The following is an 18260-nucleotide window of genomic DNA, read 5'->3' on the forward strand; positions in this document are numbered from 1 at the left end:
ATTGCTGCAAAAAGAAGGGCTTGCTTAATATCAAAATTAAAAATTGATTATAAAGAAAATAAGAGAAACTGGCCATCTTAAGAGCAGCTTGCTGAATATATTATAGAGGGCTATAGGCCAGCAAACTCCAGAAGGCTTGAGCATCTGGTTAAATGAATCAGTTTGAACTGGCTCTAGCTCCTATATGAAAAATATGCACACTTAAGCGTCTTGGAGTGAATGAGAGAAAAGATGTGGCAGAAGAATATTAACATTTGGTTGGTACTAGTGGCTGTTAAACCTGGAAGAAACATAGAAAGGCATTACTCCCAAGGAAGTCTACTGATGAAATGGGCCTATATCCAGGTGCTCATAGACTTTTGTTGCAATATGGGAATGTTAAAATTGGACCTCTGTGAGAACATGAAGTATGCAAAATTTATAATATGAAGTATTAAAATGTATGAATGGATATTTAAATTGGACCTTTGTTACAATATGAAGTATGAAAAATTTAAAATGCAGAGTAATAAAATATATAAAGGTTTTAAATGGTTTTAATAAACTTTGTTAATCAACATATCACAGTAGTTGTTTAACTTTCATTGCCTGTTTAAACCTAAAGCTAGCATTAGGCTTCCCAAATCCTCTGCCTGGGCAGGGGACCCCTGATTTGGAGCCTTCTCCCCCCGCTCGCCAAAATTCCGGAAAGCTGGGGGGGGGAGAGGGAATGGCAGCCCTTCCCACCCAGCCCCGATCCCAGCAGCTTCTCCTGGCCCCTTCCCTTCCCACCGATCCCTGATGCTTCTCCTCGTCCCTTCCCTTCCCACCCAGCCCCGATCGCAGCAGCCAGAGTTCTTCCATTTTCCCAGGCTGCTTCCCACTCCCAGTCAGCTGGCTGATGGGGGGGGGGATCCCCGCCCCCAAAGGACCATGTGCCTTTGCACTTCTGGAGGCTTGATTGAAATGCTTCAACTTGGAATGGTGTGTCTGTGTTGCTGTGAAGAAGCTGGCAGCAACTCGTGAGTAGAGAGGCCAAACCCCTGCACCAGAAGGGGAGAGGGAAACGTCTTCATTATTCCCTAAGTGGAGATCGATTCTCATAGGGTATAATGGGGAATTGATCTGGTGGTTTCGGGGGCTCTGGGGGAGCTGTTTTTTGAGGTAGAGGCACCAAATTTTCAATATAGTATCTAGTGCCTCTCCCCAAAGTACCCCCAAGTTTCAAAATGATTGGATCAGGGGGTCCAATTCTATGAGCCCCAAAAGAAGGTGCCCCTATCCTTCATTATTTCCTTTAAATGTGATGGCCAGAATTCTCTTGGAATTCAATTATGCTTGTCACACCCTTGTTCCTGGCTCTGCCCCCAAAGTCCCCAGATATTTCTTGAATTGGACTTGGCAACCCTAGCTGGCATAGAGAGTGAGATCACATGAGAGATTTGGTCTGCCCTAGCCACCCCTCCCCTCCAGATTAATCAGGAACAATCACACACATCTGACCTCTGCATTCTGCTTGTCTTTACCTCTTTGTAGGACGGGCTGGGACTGGATTAAACAGCTACCAGATACTTCCCAGCAGCAAATCTCTGAATCACATGCATGGCACATTCCCTGGCTGTTTGAATGGCCAGGGCGTGTGATGCACGCACCTTCCGTGCCCAGGAGCAGTCTGAATGCTCTCTTGTGCATGTGCAGCTTGTACCTCTCCTGGAAACTGTGGGGGCTGTGTGATTGTCATGGCATGCATCAAAGGGCACTGGCTTTTTTGAAGCCGAGATGTCTGCGGCAAGTTCCAAGTGTGATTGCACTCACTGAGTCACACCACTGGTTAGTCCATCAACATCAGTATTATCTACTCTAATGGACAATACCTTTCAAGGGTCGCAGGAGAAGGTCTTTCATATCACTTGCTGCATGAACTTTTTAGCTGGAGATTCTGGGGATTGAACCTGGAACCTCCTGCATGCATAGCAGATCTTCTACCACTGAGCCACGGCATATTGCAATTGCGAAAAACAATATCTAGTTTATAGTGTCCTATCTGATTAATCTCTCTGTGAGGCAGTGGATTTTGAGATTGTATATAGTAATACCTGAAACTGATCAGTGTCTTGTATAATTGATGGATACATTTAACTTCTATCTCTTTGAATTATGTATTTCCAATGTTAAGTGTAGAATATGACTAGATTAGTACTGGATGAGTTGTAGTTTATTCCCTACTTGTCTTGAGAGATATTGTACTGGACTAGCAACTTTCTAAGGCATGTTGGATAAACAGGCACTATTTCCCAGCAAGTTTCAAATGCACATGCGTGCATTGTGGGGTAGAGGACGATGACAGAATAGCCAATTCTGCATCTGGAATATCCTAATGTGCCAGTGGCCATCTCTTTGCCAGAAGATGAATGTTTGTACTCTGAGTACCTCTCCAGAGAGCTAATGGCCGACATGGCATTATTACCAGCTTGCAATGAGCTCCATTTTTTTTACGATGGTAATTTGTTACACCGGTTTGCCACACACCCGCTGCTTCCTTGTTAATCCAATAATCTATATGAGAAAAGTAATTTGACATTCCTCCTTCCCATCTGCCACCCATCACCCAATCTATATCTTAACTATCAGTGATTTATTAATGGCATCTGCATTAAGCACATCTCTGCTTCACTGGCGTCCCCCCTACCCCTCCCTTCCTTTCAGACATGCTCCTTAGCTACGTTTAGAGAGCAGAATCAGCAAGGAGATAAAAAGCAACAGTGAAATCAAATGTACTCCTGTGATTCATTCAGATAATTTACAGACAGGAAGGCGGTGCGGGGGTGGGGGGGGAGGGAATCCACCAGCCAGTCTGGAGGCCATTGCCCCCAAACATTATACCAGACCTCTCTAGCTCACTGCATAGCCAATTATTATTGTCAACCCAGGCTGCTTTAATTAATGTTACAATGGAAGCATGTAATTCTAATATTAGACGTGGGTTTCGTTCTTCCGCCACAAGAAAAAAAAAACTACCCACTGTAAAGAAGGAATAATAACAACAACAATTTTAGTTCAAGGTCTGTACAGTAATCAAAAGAACCATGGAGGAAGCTGCCTATTTAAAGAGTTATGGCATGGGGAGATACCAAACCTCATAAACGCTCAAGATTTTCTAAAACATTACCTCTTGGGGAACCCTGAAAGCAGTTCTAAGCACATTCTCAGAAGTACATCCCATGTTATCCATGCTTACTCCCAGGAAAATGTCCTTAGGAGTGCTGCCCTAGTGACCCCCCTCTTAGCAACTCAGAGTAATAAATTGAAGCAGCTGATAGCCTGTATAGCTTTGATAGAGCAACAGTGAAAAATGTTTTACAAAGACAGATGCTTGTGAAGCAACAGTTTAAGAATCATGTCTGAGGTGTTTCAGTACCAAACCTATGTGCATTCCATTGCATTCCAAACAGCTTCAGAAACAAATGCAGCTAATTCATTTGTCTTCATTTCTTCATATCACTTTTGTAGGGACATCCTCTGCAGTGTTGACATTTTTATTATGTCCCCTCTCCCACACCATATCACACAATCTCTTTCCTGATTAAGAAGTTCAGACCCCATCATGTGTGTGTTTGTGTAAACTTGGCCTCTCATGTATATCACTTTACATTGGGTTGGGGAACATCCAGCCTAAGGACCATTTATGGCCCTCAAGATCATTTGGTCTGGCCCTCGGGGATTGCTGAGCCAAGTCAAGCCATGTGGTGGCCTCCCTGTGGCCCAGCTGGCTGGCAAGGATTGTGGGACCCAGCCGCACTGTGCAGCGGCCTCCCCTTGGCCCAGCTAGCCAGCAGGGATCACAGGGTCCAGCTGCACTGCAGCCTCCCTGGGGCCTAGCTGGCCAGCCAGGATTGCTGCGGGGCCTGGAAAAGTCACTGTCACAGTTCAGGTAAGTTTCCCCCTCATTTATTTATTTCCCTTTCTTTCTATTTCTCCCCCCCCCCATTTCTTTGTTTCCCTTAATTCCCCTTTCTTCCCCCTTCCTTTATTGCCTTTTCTTTCCAGTTCTTCCTCCTCATTTCTTTATTTTCTTTCATTCCCTTTTCTTCCCCCATTTCTTTATTTCCATTTATTCTCTTTCTTTCCCCCATTTCTTTATTTTCCTTTATTACTCTTTCTTCCCTCCATTCCATTTCCTTTCTTCCCCCCATTTCTTTATTTCTCTTTCTCTCCCCTTTCTCTCTCCTTTCCTTCTTTTCTTTCTCTCTGTGGAGCCTGAGTGATGGGCATTGTGAAAGACTGCTTCTGGGGTATGTGGATGCCTTTAAAGGTCTGCTGGGAACAGCTGTAGTTTCCACATGAAGGGAGGGGTGGGGGGTGGGAGCCAGCTTCGACCAGTTCAGTTTGCACTTGATTATCCCAGATGGTGTGGCCTAATATGCTAATGAGTGTGTGACTTTATATGCTACTATTAGAGGATGTGGTCTAATATGCTAATGAATTCTTGCTGGGCTTTTTCTACAAAAAAGCCCTGGCCTAGGCATTTGCCTAGGGCAGTGGGCTGGGGTTGTGTGTGCCAAATTAGGCTCTCCCCACATGACTTCAAATAGAAAAGCAATTATTTGCATTAATTTTGCCAGCCTAAATCATTCTCCCTTGGCGGAGCACTGTTTTTTTAGTTGATAATTTTGTATGTCCCGTGAATGATGTTATAAATATCCAAATGGCCCTTGGCGAAAAAAAGGTTCCCCACCCCTGCTTTACATAGATCTGTACTGAGCCTTATTTTTAATTTTATTCCCAGGTCTTCCTGTTGGGAAAAATTCTTTTGGAGCTCTTCACAGTCTGCTTGGATCTTCATAATCCTAAACAGCCACCTCTGCCATCTCATGCTGATGTCTTTATTGTTTGAACCAGATATAGATTTTGGAAGAACTTTATAAATAACGTATATTTATGAGTATATTCTCTAATCACAGTTCTTGTCCTGGGGTGCAAAACTAGCTTTTGTGCCCAAGCACCATAGGGCAGGCTCTATATTTTAGCAGCATACATTATACAAGGGCTGTTCAGCATCCACCCAGACACAAGCCTCTCTTATTGCATTCCTTGGAGATGATTTCATAGGAAAAGTTCCACTTTTAAAAGTCAGCATTTCATTGGCTGAAAGGAGAAGCTTGACTGGTGGCTGGTATCTCATGGGTGGGGGTGGGGATGATGATGGATGTCCTCCGCTAACTAGAAATACCACAGCATGTGAAAGAGCTCATTTGGCATATCTTTCAGAAGAAAGATTTCATTAATGACTTCTAAGGAAACACAAGTGAAATTCAAGAGAGAGTAATTTGTGTGCAAAATTGCCAGGGAAGAGACAGGATAACCTCTTGAGATTTGTGCTTTTGTCAACCTCTCCAGGTACTTTTTTTTTTTTTTTGTAATATGGAGAATTATATGAGCTCACAAGCAGTCTTTCATTTGAATTGTGCTTGAATTTTTTTCAGAAAAAAATGCAGAAAAGGAGTATTTTGCCAGTAGAAAAACTGAATAATAGTTCATAATGTGATCTAACAGTCTAGACCAGTCACTAATAGTTCTTGCTTAATGACTTGTCAGTGACATTTCTTCATGGATGTTTTATATAACATTTCTAACACAATTTCTGCTAATTATCAGTGCTTATTATTTTCAAATTATTCTTCATTTTAAAAATTAATTATTTGTACCTTTTTATGTTGGTATATTGATTTATGAATATGAATTATTCAGTTTTTCACTGAGTATTAATGGGATGTTTCTCTTCCCCTTTGTTCTTTAATAATAATAATAATAAGAGTTGTTTTATACCCCACTTTTCTCTACTTTAGCGGCCCTATGGCGCAGAGTGGTAAAGCAGCAGTACTGCAGTACTGTGGTCTGAACTCTCTGCTCATGACCTGAGTTCAATTTCGGCGGAAGCTGGATTCAAGTAGCCGGCCCAAGGTTGACTCAGCCTTGCATCCTTCCGATGTCGGTAAAATGAGTACCCAGCTTGCTGGGGAAGGCAATGGCAAACCACCCCATAAAAAGTGTGCCCTGAAAACATTGTGAAAGCAACGTCACCCCAGAGTTGGAAACAACTGGTTCTTCCTTTTCCTTTCTCTACTTTAAGGAGTCTCAAAGCAGCTTACAATCTCCTCCCCTTCCTCTCCCCACAACAGTGAGGTAGGTAGAGCTTAGAGAGTTCTGAGAGAACTGTGACTGGTCTGAAGTCACCCAGAAGGCTTCATGTGCAGGAGTGGAGAATTAAACTCGGTTCTCCAGATGAGAGTCCTACCATTCTTAACTACTACACTACACTGGCTCTTTTTCAAAAGAGAATCCTTATAATTTGCTTCTCAGAGAGCCAGTTTGGTGCAGGGAGCTAGTTTGGTGTAGTGGTTAAATGTGCAGACTTATCTGGGAGAACCAGGTTTGATTCCCCACTCCTCCACCTGCAGCTGCTGGAATGGCCTTGGGTCAGCCATAGCTCTCGTAGGAGTTGTCCTTGAATGGGCAGCTGCTGTTAGAGCTCTCTCAGTCCCACCTACCTCACAAAGTGTCTGTTGTGGGGTGGGGAGAGGAAGGTAAAAAGATTGTAACCACTCTGAGACTCTGAGGTTCAGAGTATAGGGTGGGATATAAATCCAATATCTTCTTCTATTTTTTGATCTCATGGTCTTATCAGCATTTCTGTTCAAACATGCTAATTCTTGCAGATCCACTAATCTAATCTTATGTGAGGTATAAATTCAAAGAAGGGCAATATATAAATCTAAATTATAAATAAATAAATAAATAATGCTATGAATATTTTAGACCATGGCAAAAGTGATACATGAGTGATGGCATTTTCCCACTGTTTTAGAAGCAAGAAGGGCTCTCCACATTGCACCTCTCTGAACTCCATAATCTGAGTTGTGATGTGATTCTACACTGCTGAAGTGCATGTGTGAATACTATTACCATGTGGCAAGGCCAGTTGATTTTACCCCCCTAGTCTTTGCCTGATAAAGAGGAAAGGTAACAATTTGGCAGGAAAGACTTATGCAATGAGCCTTTTACCCTAAAGGAATGCAGCAGAATGGAGTTCTGGAACCTTTTTGTGGAAACAAAATTTTTCAAAAACTGTTTAAAAGTTCATGAGGGGACCCTGTGTGTTTCTCCTTCATCTTCCACTTGAGAGTTTTGGCACCTCTTTTTCTAGAAAAAAAAGCCCTGTATATAATAGTTCTGTTCTTCATAGTCTGGGATCTACATAAGCATAACCATGACTTCCAATGCACCAGTGTCTGGTAGTGTCTTTTTAAAAGTTAGCTGTCATAGGCTGGGTGTGGTTGGGAGCAAAATTCAAGTCCAGTCTGGGATTGAGCTAGGGGATTCTGAATCGAAGCCAAGTCATGTCGGGAATTGGAGAGCAAGGTTGTCTGGAGTTGAGAGTGAGGAATCTGATCAGGAGCACGAGAGGTGAGGTGGATGTGAGGTTGTCACAGATGCAACTTGTTGCTTCCATGAGGAGCCCAGTCCCAAACAGGGGACTAAATAGGTCTTCAGCGATGTGCCAATTAGCATGCGGTGAAGCTTCTGTCAAAACTCAGAGCTCAGTGGCTGTCTTCCCTGCAGGTATGTGTCTCTTTGACTGGTTGCCAAGTTCTGGCAGAGTTGCTCCCTCAGCTGAGCTACCCATGCGGGTGAGTCTGATGGGCTTTCCGCTTGTAGTTGTGCCTCTTCCATTGCTGTTGGGCCAGGTGCGAGGGATGCTGACTCAGACGAGGGCCCAGCATGATCATTGCCATTGCCCATGACATTAGCATGCTCTTCTACTTCCCACTTGACAGCTGTTCCTATTATTGCTTCCACCCTTCTATGATGCACCCCTTCTGCTTCCCTCCATCAGAGGCAAGATGGATTTTTCTGTCCCCTCCCTGACTGAGCAGCTGTGGTAATGTATTTTCTTCTTCCCTGAAGAAACCTTGGCTGTCCCACCCTGTCAGTAAGATATATTTTGACCATCAGCTCAGCCCAGGTACCCTTTAACTTAAACCCTTGAAAAATGGCACTTGAGATGTTTTAAAATTCAAAAATAACAAAATGGTTTTTTTTAACATCAAAGGGAAAAGTCAGGTGAAATCAAGGATTGAAATTATTGGGTTAAAACTAGTACGAGCACAGACTTTTGATCTTATATATCAAGCTAGTGAGAGGTTCTTAATGTATTCACAGTTACTTAGATCTTTATATTGAGAGGGTTTTGTTCTAGTGTTTTCCTAAACACTCTAGTAGACTTTGAGTAATCACTGACACTTTTGGTGTCCAGATTAGTGCTTCATTATCCATCAGCTGTGAGGCAAGTTTCCTTAAGAATGAACCAGCAGTAGTTAGAGAGGTCCCTAACTATCCACTGTCTAAAGGATATTTGGTTAGAAGGTTAAGTGTTGACCAGTCACCTCTGTGAGTCAAAATTAGGGATGAATGGATTTACCATGTACTGTACTTTGTTGTTCCAAAATTCCTATCAAGCTTTAGTTCTAGTTTAACAAGAATAATTTCTAAGTATTTGCCAGAGTCCTGCTTACCGTCTGCGATCCGATGAGATCAGGCTTGCCTGGGCTATCCAGGTCAGGGTAGATTCATCACACTTTGATGCTGCTCAGGAAAGGTCCTGACATTCTGTCTATCCCATCTTGCTTGATATCTCAACAGCTGCCAGAATGCAGTGGAAGGCCCTCTCTAACAAGATTTTCTCAAACTATGGTCTTGGTTATTTTTTAAATAGAAAGTTCTTGTTCCTAAATATATGATAGGTCTTGAAGCACAGCTTGTATAACACCTATCTTATAATAGTTAAAATATGTGCAGACACATCAATATGTCAAAAATACAATAACGAATTTAGGATTTCATCTTGAGATAGGGGACCTGGTTTTACCAATGAAATGGGATTTTTTTTTTAGTACTCAGATGTTTCTCATTTTCTTTTCCTTAAAACAATATAAGTCTAATCCAGATTCCTTTTGGCTAGTATCTAGAATCTGTTTGGAAATGGATATGGACCACCACATTTACAGCTGAATTCCAGTTTTATTTTGAAATTTTGTGACAACTGGAGAAAAATGTACTTGCTGTCTCTTCTGTCTCACAGAGAAGGAAACTGATGTGATATTTCTTTCCTGTGCCAAGAAAATCAAACCAATATCAATCACTATTTTGTTGACAATCAAATCTTTAGACACCCCATGTTAGTTTGTGATACTTTCCCTTAGCACCTGCTTAGTATGCTGCTTTTTATTCTTCAATATGCCTTTTCCCAAGACCCCTCTCAGCACTTTATTATATTTCATGATCTCATTGGATCATGATCCCTCTCTCACATTAGCATTAGTCATTTAGCAGAAACACTGAGTGCCGTTTGAATAATTCTAGTAATCGTTTTTTCCTGTTCTCCTCTTATGTCATTCCTCTTCCCTCCCCAACTCTAATACTCTCTCAGTCCTTCATACACACAAACACGCTTTAAAGGATGCATGCTATTATGAGTCTCCCATTGGACCATTACCATCTGTTGCATCTTATGCCTGGATTTTATGTAACTGTGAATTTCTTTTACTTCCTTAGCTGTTCAGTGCACTGTTACCAGGGTGCCCACTGAAGGCTGAGACCATTGAATTTTTCACTTCCTTGGTTTGGGACATTCAAATTGCCCTAACATGAAGGTTCTCAGATTGATATCTTTTCCCCTGACAGGGTACTTTAGCAGCTGCTAGGAAGTCAGAAAATCAAGAAGCACTCTCCCTATCATTGTTTCTTTTTACTAGGAATAGTTGCTTTGTAGTATCAAGTCATTTAAAAATACCTGTTTTAGTTTTTTGTCAATTGTGGTAAATATTCAAGGACTTGAAAACCCTTTTTGCATTTTTTCATAGTTAATGAAGTCTGTTTTGAGAAAGGTAGGATGTAAATGAATGCCAAAGAGCCTTTAGTTTCACACTGTGTATAGAAGGTGTTAGGGCAACTAGTTAGGTCTGGGGTTGTTGGACCCAACTTGGGTTCCCTACGGCTGCACAGCATAGCATAGCATAGGAGCCACAGGGAATAGCTTTTGAAAATGAAGAAGAGCCCAAACAGGCTCAGAATGCCACCATGGGGGAGAAGGGCTCCTGCCTTCCTCCCAAGCCACTTTTCCAATGTAGAAATAGTGCTGGAGGGAATTATTTTCCCATTTTTGCTGTTCCATGTGGTGCATTCTGTGCATAGGGAGCAGGAAAAAATGGGGAAATACCCCCCCCCCCCCGTGTAGTTTTCATTCAGGGAAATGGCTTGGGGTGGAGCAGAAGCCATTCCTCCCTTGTAGTGACATTACAAATCTATTTGGGCTCTCCCCTCTATTTGTTTAAAGCCATTCCCTACAGCTGCTGTGTGGCTGAAGGGAGCCAGAGCTGGGAAACCCAGACCCAGCTTCTTAAAAACCCAAACATATAGTTTGGTCCTTATAAAACTAATATTTTGGAAAAGGTATGTTGGTGATGTTAGCAGCAACCAGGGCTTTTTTTGTAGCAGGAACTCCTTTACATATTAGGCCACACACCCTGATGTAGCCAATCCTCCTGGAGCCTACAGTAGGCCCTGTACTAAGAGCCCTGTAAACTCTTGGAGGATTGGCTACATCAAAGGTGTGTGGCCTAATCTGCAAAGGATTTCTTGCTACAAAAAAAAAAAAGCCCTGGTAGCAACTGAATTAAAGCGCAAGAGGTTAGATTGATAATAAACACATGGAAATCTAAAGTTTAAGAATACAAGAAAAGACTTCTCAAAGACATCATGACATCTTTTTGAAGGAAAAGATCTGAAAGAAAGAATGAATAAGCAGTTGGTAGTTAATGCTTCAGATATGACAGCCAGTGTGGGAGTTTAAAGGTGGATGTATATGTCCAGTGATCTATGATACTCTTTCAGCCTTAAAAATTCTGTTATTCTAGCTGTGCTTATCATTGAAAGACTTATAGTATGACAGAATTACACAGTCATGCAATTTTACCACAAGAACCAGGAAACCTGGTGATGGCTGAGCATTTTCCCTTTCCACATTTTGCTAAACCCCTGAAACAGTGCAACTGGAGAAAGGGAATACAGCTGACTATGCATTCTGTTTTGACAGCTGGATAAATATATGTTTTGCCATTATCTCTCACAAGTCTTACCTCTTATTTTCTTGGCTTATCTGACTCATTACACCATTGTAATTTTCTTTGGTCACTTTGGTTCATGTTTGTTGTCCTCTAGCTGTTTCAATAACTGTCAAATGGGCTGGAAGAAATGCAGAAGAAAGATTTCACACTGTGCTGCATCCTTCTTCCACAACCCAATACAGTAGCATACTCGTTTATCAGAAACGTCAAGATCTGTAACTCCCAGTTCTACAAATTTCACTGTACATCAAACATGGGAGCATATTGGTGGAACCAAGAAAAAAAGAATTCATATTCTCCTTCCACTATCTGAATCTTTTGGGAAAGTCTATCAATCTAGTTAGATGTATATAATAAAATGTATATAATATTGCTAGGCTAACAGCAGAGATTTAGATGTTCCATATCAAACTAGCACATGCATGCAGATGATGAACAGAACAGATGATCTGCCATTTCCCTTGTGTGACACTTTGACTGGCACTGTCTCATTCTTTAAAAATCTGCATCCTTAGCAGCAGCAAGTTTCAAGGGATGCGTCAATGGAACTTACATCAAACACCCAGTGCTCTGCCATTCTCCAAGGCTTCCCAATAATCAGATCAGAGATGTGATCTTCTCCATGTCCCTGGGGCCATGATAGAGTTTACTTGCCTCATCCTCCTCAGCATGAACCCTCTTTTCCTTTCCCTAATGTTGTTGTCTTGGAACTTGCTGACCTCTTAGAGGCGATGTGGCTACCCTCTCCATCTCTTAAATAGAATCATAAATTGGAAGATGTCTTGGTGGGAGGCAAAACATCCATTTCTTGTCTGCATCTCTGCTCTCTCTCCTCTGAGACCCCAAGGAAATAACAGCTGAGCCAGCCTTTTATTTACAAGTGCCTCTGATCAGATTTAACTCCATGGTTAATAAGACTTTGGTCAGTTGGTCCCATCTGCTCTATTTGATCATAATGGGCCAGCTCAAAGCAAAATGCATACTGATCAGAATAACAACTACACTTATGGCCTCTGTTTCCACCTATACATCTATGATAAACAGTGATTGTTCCAGTTGTTTTCAGCAGTAGGATCTCAGGGCAAATACAAATAAAACAACCTAATAATGTCAAAGTAGAGGGCATTTCAGGAGAAATTGTGAAATACTCAAAATGTGATAATCATAAAAAATGTTGTGCCATTAGAGAGAAAAAACTTCTGATTTTTTTAAAAAAACTAAATATGTTAATAAAATATTACTTTCATATATTTGGGATTTTCATTATTATTTAATAACACAAGGATGTTTTGAGGACATAGTCTAGAATTATTCTGTAGGAATCTGGCAAACATCAGCATAAACCACCATGTATTTGTATCACTGCTTGGAATGGCTGATTGCCTGTGACTGTGCAAGGTTGTGGGGTCAGAGGAAGAAGGTCAGATCGTGTCATAGTTAATTGAAGAATGTACAAATGAAAGAAGAACTTTTGGCCTTTTTTGGTATGGCTTCTATTAGGGTTTGATCTTGCCATTTATTTATTTATTTTCCTCTTCTCACTCCTTGTTTGCCCTTTGCCCTTCCCAGAAGCAAACTCCTGTCCTTTCCAATCCCATGGGATGATGTCTCAAAAGAAGGATGCCCCTCAGCTAAGTCCATGCCTGACCTCTCCCTTTTGTGATTTGCACACCCGTATTACATTGCTGCAGCACTGGCCTAGTTGCTTTCAGGACCATAACCCACTGAAACTGAAGCAAGCCCATTTATGTATATTTAGTTTCACTGGACACAGAATCTACTGGTCACTAAACTCTTCTGTTTACCTTAAATAAAATGGGTTAAAGTATATATGGAATGGGAAATCATGGAAAATTGATGAATAATCTGAGTTGTGTGATTTAACTGCCACTTGAAAGGACAACAATGCATAAGTAGGCGGTTCCTAATGGGCTGAACTAAATTATTTTATTTCAGTTATAGCCCACCTGTCTTGCTGAGATTCAAGATGGATTACATTTAAAAACAATTCAATGAAGCAACAAGGACTGCCAATAAACAATGCAAACAGCAAATCTAAAACACAAACAAAAACTGCCTAATCCATGACCAATGCAACAATGCAGAAAGTAGGTTCCAAGGGTAGTTGACAAAGCAGTAAAAGGAAAAGTAAGACATACCATAAACTACTGAAAGCTGGTTCCAACAGATACTTATTTAATATATAACATTTTACACATGTTCAATTTTTTACACTTAGCTAACATGCTCTTGTAGAGAGAAGCCAGTCAGCATATATCTCTACCATTTGATACCTACAAAGAGACCTCAGCTTATCTCTGAGAGCCTATGTGGTGTTAATAGACTTGAAGCAAGACACTCAGGCTCAAATACCTGTTCAGCCATGAAGATCAGTGTGTCAGTCACTATTTCTCAGCCAAAGGCTAAGAAAAGTTATGAAAGCATTTTGGTGGGAGAAGGACAGAATGAGATAACCTGTCTTTATGCTGCTATGCAGAGGACTGGGCATAAATGGCATTGATGTCCACAGATCAGACCCACGGATGGTGTAATCCCAGGATATGGTCTGAATTGAAGGCAACTGATGTAGCAGCCATGCAGAAGCTAAGTGGGTCTGTATCTAGTTCATGCTTGAATGGACTCATTCTAGGAACCCTGATTTACATGACTGAAGAAGGGGCAGGATGTAAATTAAATGTATATGTGTAAAGTTTTGTCAGCTTGCAGCCAACTAATGGTGACACCAGGCTTTCATGGCAAGTGAGAAGAGGTGGTTTACCATTTCCTTCCTCTGCAGAGTCTTCCTTGGTGGTGTTCCTTCCAAGTTCTGAACCTGGTTAGCTTCTGAGATCTGATGAGATTGGACTATACTATAGCACTTTCCCTCCTGCAAATTAAATATATAAATATAAATAATAGAAGCCGCATGCACAAGGTGGATCTTGGGCACTAGATGAGGGGAAATCTTGTCTGTCATCCCTTACTCCATCTAGAAAGTAATTTTAACCATGTGCTGTTTCTTCACTGAATTCTATCCTTTTTGACTCTGGCTCTGGCCTGGTGGAGCATTCTTCCAGGAAAGATCATGACCCTGCCAGATTTGGTACAATTCCACAGGGTCAGCAAAACAGAGTTGTTTCCCCAAGCCTATGGAAAAGGACAGTATCAGGCACCACTGATAGGTACAGCAAGTTGTAGCCTCCCCCTCCTTCCCTTTCCCCCTTCTCCAGATGTTTTATGGTGCCCTTCCATATGAGTATGTCATCTTAAATTGTAAATTGTATACTATTTTTATTTTATTGCTATTTATTAACTTATGTTGTATTTCAAAGATTTTATTATATAGTTTGAATTGTTGTTACCTGCTCTGAGCTGGTTCTGGGACAGCGGGTGAGAAATGAAATAAAATGATATATATTTATTTATTATAGTTTTCACCTACCCCTTCTCTAAGAAACCAAGGGCAATGCTTGCTGCCCTTCCTCACTTTTCACAATAATCTTGTGAAACTGGTTAGAGTGTAAGAGAGAAAGTGATTGATCAATTTCCTAGGAGATAGGGGATTTAAAGCCAGGTCTCCTAACCACTTGCCCCCCGCAATTGCTTCTCAGGCAGCTATGCTTGAGGCAGACAAGTGGGCAATGAGGAGGGAAAGCTTCTACCACCCCCTCCACTGTTGGGCCAGGGGAGGGAAATAGGCAGTCAGGTATGGTGAAAGGCAGCCAAGCAAATTCTTCACAGAGCCAGAAAGCACTGAATGACATGCTACTCCAAGGAAACTGATTGGTTAGCATCAGCTGAATAGAGAAAGATTTCTGAACTGGATGCTGAGGGAATTCAGTCTGATTTCAGCCCTAGCTGACAAGATTCAAGTACTAACAGTTTCAGAATTCAGCCCTGGCTGAGAGCAGTTTAACACAGACATGAGGACTGGGGAAAGTTGGCAAGGACAAGTGGGTAGTTAGATGGATGGTACCATTCAGGCCAAGGTAAGGGGATAGATCTTCTAGTGGGAGGGTAATTTCCCCACCCAATGAAACAGGGAGTTAGCTCTGAAGAATGCTGAGATTCCTGGTCTGGTGTGGTTAGAAACTGCCTGTAGAGACCTTAAGACCACTTGTGGAGAAGGGTGGGATAGAAATAAATGAATATAAAATAAATAAATAAGAGTCAGTTAAAAATTCAAGACAATGACGTGTTTCAAGTGAAAGGGTTTGGGTACTGAAAATAGCGTACCAGCCTTCTGGAAACCAAGAGTCAGGGAATACTCAAAGAGTTAAGTGTACTAGAATGTTCAGGAAAACACAACAAAAGTCTCTCAACATAAAGATTTTAAGTAATTATGAATAGTTTAAGAAACTCTCATTAGCCTAAAATATAAGAATTAAAGTCTGGGTACATACCAATTTTACCTCTGAGTTATCTACACTGAGTTACTATAGAAATTTTACCTCTGATTTCATCTGACCTTTCCCGTCTATGTTGAATAAAATATTTTGTTAATTTGGAATATAAAAATGTCTCAAGTGCCATTAAAGGTAAGTGGGGTTCCTAATTCTTTGCTTAGATTCCTGGGCTGAACAAATGGCCAAAATGTTATACTGTGATAGCATGGGAAAGCCAGACTTCTTCAGGAAAGAAGAAAATAGACAACTTGGGTGGCTCAGTCAAAAAAGGGAAAAAAAAATGGAGGGAAAATCTTGGTTTCATCCCCAGCATCTTCAGTTAAAAGCACAAGTAAATAGTATAAAAGACTTCTAGGCATAGCAACTGTGGGGCATAGACAATACTGACTTTGAAGGACCAATAGTCTCATTCAGTATTAAGCAGCTTGATGTGTTTATGCATCTCAGAAGCAGGCAATGAGCACATCAGCTATTAGTGTTGTGCTGAATATTTACATGTTTAATTGCTGAGCTGGAAAACAAAACAATTCACTAAAATCAGCTTTTACTGAGAAACCAGTTTTCATGTTGACATGTGTGGTCATTGTTTAGTACAATACATCTTACAGTAGGATCAATTCTCACCCACTGCTGACATCTAATCGTGAAAATTCTCTGCCCAAGAACTAACATGGGTTTATGCAGTGCTCACTTTGTAGCAGGAGCTCCTTTGCATATTAGGCCATACACTCCTGATGTAGCCAATCCTCCAAGAGCTTACAGGGCTCTTAGTATAGGAGCTCTAAGATAATTGGCTACATCGGGGTGAGTGGCCTAATATGCAAAGGAGTTCCTGCTATAAAGTGAACCCTGGGTTTATGCAATGTAATAAGAGTGGATGTGGGAAACATGACATTGAATGATGGTACATCAATGAATGCATTCAAACTGGTTTACACAGCTGTTACCCAAATAGGCAGTCCCCTAATTAGTTGTGGGGAAAAAGACAAAGTGAGAGGGGGTAACTGGAATTCTCTACCAATGTTTATGGGAATTTTTCCCTTAAGACAACTCTTGAAATAATCCAGGCAGATGTTCAACCAGAAAGGTTTTTTAAAAATTATTAAAAGAGAAATAAAACGGCAATACACACAAACACACTTAAAACACACAAGCTAGCTAAGAGGAAAACAGGGAGAAGAAGAGAGCAAGCAATTTTAGGGGAAGGCTATAATTACCAGTTTTAAAGAAAGAGGTCCACAGAAGCAGCAGCAAAAGAACTAGTGTTTCACAGAGAAAAGTGAAGACCCTAAGAGACTGGGGTGGTGGTGCATGTATGGATTGGAGATGGAGCAGAATACCATAATTTGTGGAGCAAAATGCTCCCTGGGGCAAACTGACATATTCACTTCAAAATAATAACTTGTTTTTTGTTTTGTCTTTTTGAGATGGACAATGATTTGGCAGAAGTTTGATGGGTTTTTCTGAGATGGACTATATGTGTAAATAGGGCTTGATGACACTGTAAGTAGCAGATGGAAAAAGCTACCAAGTTTGATGGATATAATTAAGTGCTGCTTAATTAGGGTAAATGGGTGCAGGGAAGTGAAGCTGAAAGTTGATGAGATTAGTTCATGGTGAGTCAATAGATTCATGGGAGACCCATTGTTCTAAATTATGCACCTCCCTGGGGTGGGGAAGAATTTAGCTAATCATCTGCTCTTACTCCTATTTCTAAACTACATGTCCAGGCTTGTCTCTGGCTGGCATCCATTTTGTGTCATTTTGGGCCAGGCACTTAGATATATGAATTGATTATATATTAGGAACGGTGTTTATGGTTTTCTAGCTATAAACTGCCCTTGAGTGAAAGGAGGGGTCTGACTGCTAATGCAACCAATAAGGTAAGGTGTAGTAAGTGTTCTTTGGTGTTGTTTTATGTCATTATGAGCAGCAGCACATAAATCATGTGGGTTGAGGCAGCAAATGGCACACTGTTTGCTCTGCCATGTTGTACTGTCATTATGTAATAATATTGTTGATGTGTTGCCCATATTATTCAAAATGCAGGCACACACAGATGAACAATTCAGACTGACTGCTGAACAGATCCCCAAATTTGGATGACAAGATGAGTACATTTGGTTCAGATCTAGTAGTATTTCACCAGTCAGCATTTCGAATTGAGCTGCGATTGAGGGTGCATATTGCAGCATGCTGAAACTGTGCAGCCTGATGAATATATGCTTCTCACATAATTGAACCATGTTCCTTTACCTTTCAGCATGCCTCATTGTTAGTGAAACACTACACTGGATTCTTTCCACCACCTCCCATGACTACTTATTATTGCAGCCCATGGGAGCAGTCTGTGCATAATATTAGGTGAGGGGGAATTACTTTTTTCTTTGCGCATTTTTCCTCAATTTTGTTCTCTAAAGCTGAGTATTAAAGCTGAAATCATATTTCAATATTTGATGTTATATTTAAATAGGGATTTTACAGGTATTTTACAGCTTCATGAATAGTCTCTATCAAAGAAATGGGATTTGTACCTGAAGCCAATGTAAGTTTATCAGAAAGGTAACAACCATTGCTTTCATCCCTTCTGCATGTGTGTTGGATGGAGTGGAGATGTATATTGAATTGCTGCCTTTTTAATAGCCAAATGATCCTGGCACTGTTGTTGCCATGTTTGTGCCATTTTAGCTTA

The sequence above is a fragment of the Heteronotia binoei genome, chromosome 3, assembly GCF_032191835.1.
Source record: "Heteronotia binoei isolate CCM8104 ecotype False Entrance Well chromosome 3, APGP_CSIRO_Hbin_v1, whole genome shotgun sequence".
NCBI lineage: Eukaryota > Metazoa > Chordata > Lepidosauria > Squamata > Gekkonidae > Heteronotia > Heteronotia binoei.